A 6,058-nucleotide genomic window follows, 5' to 3' on the forward strand; every position below is an offset into this window, starting at 1 on the left:
ACCTTCTTGCTTAGATTTATTCCTATTTTATTTTTTCTGATGTAATTGTGAATGGGATAGTTTTCTTCTCTGATAGTTTGCTCTTAAGTGTATAGAAATGCCAAAAAAGTTTATGTATGTTAATTTTGTACCCTGCAACTTCATTGAATTCATTTATTAGTTAAAATCATTTTTGGTGGCATTTTTAGGATTTTCTACGTATAGTATAATGCCATTTGCAAACAGTGAGGGGGGGGCTTCCCTTCTCGTTCCTTAGAGAAAAAAAGTCAGGTTTTCACTGTAAAGTATGGTGTTAACTGTGAGCTTGTCATATATGACCTTTATTGTGTTGAGGTATGTTTCCCTCTGTGCACTTTCAGGAGAATTTTTACCATAAATTCAAGCTGAATTTTGTCAAAAACATTTTCTTCATATATTGAGCACATGAGTTTTGTTCTTCAGTTTGTTAATATGGTGTATCACATTGATTGATTTGTGGATATCAAGCCATTCTTGCATCTTTGGGACAAAATTCACTTCATCATGGTGTATTAGCCCTTTAATGTATTGCTGAATTCAGTTTGCTAATATTATACTGAGGATTTTGCATCTATGTTAATCATTGATTCATGACTGTACTTTTCTTCTTCTGTGGTGTTTTGTCTGGGTTTGGTATCAGGGTGATGCTGGCTTTATAGAATGAGTTCTGAAAATATTCCTTCCTCTTCACTACATTGGAATGGTTTGAGGATAGGTGTTAACTGTTCTTGAGATGTTTGCTAGAATTCACCCATGAGGCCCTCTTGTCCTGGACCTTTGTTTTTTGGGAGGTATTATTTTTAAAATTATTGATTCAGTTTCAACACTGGTAATTGATCTTTTCATATTTCTATTTCTTCCCGATTCAGTCTTGGGAGATGGTGTGTTTCTAGAAATTTATCTTTTTATTCTAGGTTGCACATTTTTATTGGCATATATTTGTAGTAATTTTAGGATATTTTGTGTTTCTGTAGTGTTGGTTGTAACTTGTTTTTCATTCCTGATTTTATTCAGGTCTCAATTTTTCTTGATGAGTCTGGTGAAAGGCTTATCAATCTTGTTTGTCTTTTCAAAGAACCAGCTCTTAGTTTCATTCTTTTCTATTTTTTTTTTTAACCTCTTTTATTTTTTGCTCTTATGACTTTTTTCCTTCTACTGTCTTTGGGATTGTTGTTGCTCAATCTTTCCTAGTTCTTTTAGTTGTAAGATTCAGTTCAGTTCAGTTGCTCAGTTGTGTCCAACTCTTTGTGACCCCATGGACTGCAGCACGCCAGGCCTCCCTGTCCATCACCAACTCCTGGCGTTTAGTCAAACTCCTGTACATTGAGTCGGTGATGCCATCCAGCCATCTCATCCTCTGTTGTCCCCTTCTCCTTCTGCCTTCAACCTTTCCCAGCATCAGGTGGCCAAAGTATTGGAGTTTCAGCTTCAGCATCAGTCCTTCCAATGGTTGGTTGAAATTTTTCTTGTTCCGTGAGGTAGGCCATTAACCTCCCTCTTAGAACTGGTTTTGCTGTGCTCCATAGATTTTGGAGTTGTTACGTTTCCATTTCTGTCTCCAGGTATTTTTAAATTTCCTTTTTCTTCAGTGACCCATTGATTACTTAGTAGCATTTCTTTTTAGCCTCCACATATTTGTGTTTTTTGCAGTTTTTTTCTTGTAGTTTATTTCCAGTCTGACAGATGTGGTTGGAAAAGACCACCTATGTTTTCTTCTAGGAGCTTTATCATTTCAGGCCTGAGGTTCAATCTCTTTGCTCCTCAGGAATAGCTAGGAGTTCAGTTAAGGCTTGATTGTAACTTACAGAGTCACAGAGTGGGACTTATTGGGGGTTGGGTTACATATTTAGTTGTAGATTCAGTTTATCCATGGAAGTAGCCAAGTTCAGGATCCTCCCACATCACCATCTTAAACAAGAACCAGCTTATACATGCTTTCTAAAATTTTGCACACATGCTACTTTTGTAAGAATAAAAGGCTTTACCAACAGGATAGTGTTTATGACTATTTTCATTGCTATTAAAAATTATTTTATAACTCCTGGATAGAGAAGTAACATTCAAGGGAACAGAAACAGTTCAACAGGTGAGATTTCCAAATTGCTATAAATGTCCTTTGCAAAACTGAGCCAAGAAATAACTGAGGCACCAAGACACTACCAAAACAGGTAAATGTTGGTCTCTAGAAAAATCTTTTGAGTAATGTAGGAAGTAATTACATTAAGATGGAAAATGAAAGATAATTATTATCAATTAGTATGGTTTCACTAAGGAAACCTTGTATCAGATAACCCTTCCCTTCTTCCTTTTGTTGTTTTGTTGTTATTATTACTAAAGTGTGTCATGGGAAGTATGTCTAAATTTAAGCTAAACATTTTGAAAAATCAAAACATGAGTAAGTTGAATAAGAGACTACTCATGATTGTTAAATGAAATACATGCATATTCATTTCTCCATGTACTTGTGCTTCAAGCCCATACCAGCGAAGGATGCAGCTGGGCGAGATGAGGATGGGAAAGAAGAGGGCTGTGCCTTGGGACATGGTCTTTTTTGCGCTTTGCATCTGGCTCTGCAAATATTTAGAGCAAGCTAGCCTTGTCTTTGGAGCAGCAGCAGATGAGCAGTTTTGGGGGACAGCTTAGAGTAGATTCAGCATTGTAAGAGCCTTTCAATCCAGGATATTTTTATTCTTTGACCAAGTTAATTATCAGTTAATCTAGACATGGTAACAATTTTCTATACAAATTTCCATTAGAGTTGAAAATTTCATATAAAGTGTATGGTGATATCAAATTTTAAAATATCTCACACAGAATTAGCTACAGATGGCATAAAGAGAAAATAATAAACCCAATATAACTCAGGTTCCACCTTAATAAAATTAACATTTTGAGAATCCATAGTTAACTTTAGTTGGTTTTGTTTATATGTAAGTAGACATGAGTTGGACGTTTTAAAATTTTTGATTTCTCGCAATAAGCAGGTACTAATTGATGGTTTTCTATCATTTTACTTCCTTTACTATTTCTATGACATCATCTAAGATAAAACATGACTTACCTAGAGATGATCTTAGTCTTCCTCAGCTTTTTTCAATTTCATATTTCAAAGTGAATATCACTAAAATTTAACATTTTTTTCCTTAGAAAATTAAGATCAAGATTGAAATAGCATTTTCCATACATTTGGTCTATATTATCAAATGTAGTACCATCAAACCACTAAGGGTAAGCTAAGCAAGCAGCAATTATTTAGGAAATTTTACAGAACATGTCTATTTGCAATGATAATACAGTACAGCAGTAGTTATCTAAGTTTCTTTTTCTTAAAAGATGATGTTTCTTGCATATGATATTCCATATCTACAAATGGTTTTGGGGGATTTATTTCCAAAACATACAGTATGTGCCAAGAGCATTGAAAAAATTGAAATATGCACTGGCTGTACTATAAATTTTTTTTTTCAGATAATTCCTCATCATATACCCTTCTCCTTTACACATCTCTTGCTTTATACTCATTAACATGTACTGTTCTGTTACATGTACAGAAAAATGAAATGATGTTACAGCCCAATGAGATGAATGAAAAAAATTTAATTTTTAACCATGCTGGCTTTGGAAAATTAAAAATGCAATATAGACAAGTTTCTACATAAATGTGTGATCTAATTTTTTTTTTTTTTTTACAATAGTTCAGTTAGAACATTATTTGCATGCAGGAAAACTTTTGAATGGAGGCTAAATATTATGAATATCACCATGCCAGGTAATGCATCCTTTGTATTCCTATTAATATTCTTGAGCTCTGTTCTGGAACATAGTTACTTAGAAACAGTTCTTCTGGATATTGCTTGCTAAACTTTGTTAAGCAGAACACCACAGTATTTAATCTAGGGTTAACTGGTTCCCACTACTGAGGCAAAACTTCTGAGTTCTCTCCCCATGACCCATGAATTATGAGGTTTTTCACTGTGGCTGGCTGGAGCAGGCACTACTTCTGTATGAGGTTTGAGGATCATTCCGATACTTCAGGTGGTCCTTTCGCTGGTTTCACGTAGTTTTCTCCACGTGTGTGCTGATCTCTGCCTATCTCTGGAGTTTTGGTATAGCTGTCTCCCTCCAGACTTCAGCTGCCTCGGTCTCCCTGGTCTCCCAGCTCCGACTCCTTAATAAAGGTGGACACCAGGCTCCACGTGGCCTTCCCTTCCCCTCCATGTGTCACAGCCTAGAAACTCTCCAGGCAGACAGCTGGGTCAGTCACACGGTTCATTTCACTTGTTTCCTCTTAGGGATCACTGTCCTTCATTGGCTGATATACAATGTTTTGAAAACACTCCATCAAAATGACAACACTGTTCGAATCTGTTGTTTCATGTTTTGTCTTTGTTTTCTTGTTTTAGATAGAAGGATAACTCTAGTACTTATCCATGTTGGATGAAAGCAGAAGTCTTCATGTGCAAGCTGACAACTCGAATGATTATGCCAGGAAGTTCTCCCTGCATTCCACTCAGTAGAATATGGGTCACCATCCTACTCATGCTATCCTGTTGATACAGCTTTAGAAATGTCTCTCAAATATACCCTCCTTTCAATCCTATGTTAATCATCTCTATCTAGACTATTTCATCCATGCTTTGCAGCTAATAGCCTCTGAAAAGATCTTCCTGGCTCTGTCTAGCCTTCAATCATCCCACAGATTTCTATTAGATACAGGTTTTTGTTTTTTTTTTAACTGCTGTTTCCTCAGAACCTAGAATCTGATGTATATTGGTACTTGAAAAAAAAGCTGAATTAATGAATTGTTCATTTACAATCAATTTATTAGGTATTTCCTGGGCTTGAAAAGGCCAAATTTCTTCCCTCTAATCATACGTCAAGTTCAAGCTGAGGCTGCCAATCAATGCTTTACATAATCTTCTATCCATCAACCTAGGTAAACCCTGTCACACCACAGAATAAGTGGCTCATTTCTAAAATGTGTCTTACAGCCTTACGAACTTCCAGCCTTTTCTCACATGTTCCTTCCATTCACCTTCTTGAATTTTATCCATCCTCAAATCCCTCAAATGCCCTTCTTTTCTCATGCTGATACAGAACCCACCTTCTCGGAATTCTTACAGCATCTATTCTTTGTGCTTATTTGAGCACTTTCACTGTTTTCTATTTGGGTATGTATTTTTGGTCTGGGTGTGTTTATATTTTGTCTTCCCAAATGGACCAAAATCTTGCAGAAGTAGGAAAACCTCTTTTACAATTCCTTTATATATTTTAAGACACAGGAGGTCCCTCAATAGATATTTTTAAAGTGAAAGCAGAGATTCTGATGGACAGACACATGCATTAAATCACTTATTTACAGTAAACTGGTATTTCACTCCATCACATGTCTTTTTTTACCCACATTGTGAAATGGTACTGTTGGTGAAAATCACTTCACAATAAAGTATTTTGGGTTTTAAATCAAATCCCTTCTTAGATTATATTATTGGGTCAGGATTTTGGAGCATATTTCATCCTATTATTTATCAAATTAATACTGTCTCTACAAAATAATTTAATATTAGCAATGTTATATAAAGTAATACTTAAACAGAAATGAAGGAAATCCTGATATTGCATAGTCAGTGAACATAATCTGGTAGTTATTTATGCAAACATACTATAACACTTCTCTAAATATTCAAAAAAAGTTATGTTGCCATATAAAATGGAAAAACCTAAAGTGAATACTAATATTTCATTTTTAGCTCATTAAAAACTACTGAAGTAAAATTCCTTGCTACAAACACAGAAGAGATAACCAGAGTGAGAAAATGTAAAAAAAATCATTCAGCTTCTACTTTGGAAAAAGCATGTCTATTTTTCAAAAAATGTTTTAATTGATAGGAATTCCAATAAAAAGATTAAAAATTTTCTTGTCATGTCATAATGACATCTCAAAAACCTACATAGCTTTTACCCTGTTAGCTAAATTCAGCACACACAAAAGACACTCCCCATACAGAAGACTTTTGCACTAGAACACAGGTAATTCACA

The sequence above is a fragment of the Odocoileus virginianus genome, chromosome 11, assembly GCF_023699985.2.
Source record: "Odocoileus virginianus isolate 20LAN1187 ecotype Illinois chromosome 11, Ovbor_1.2, whole genome shotgun sequence".
Lineage (NCBI taxonomy): Eukaryota > Metazoa > Chordata > Mammalia > Artiodactyla > Cervidae > Odocoileus > Odocoileus virginianus.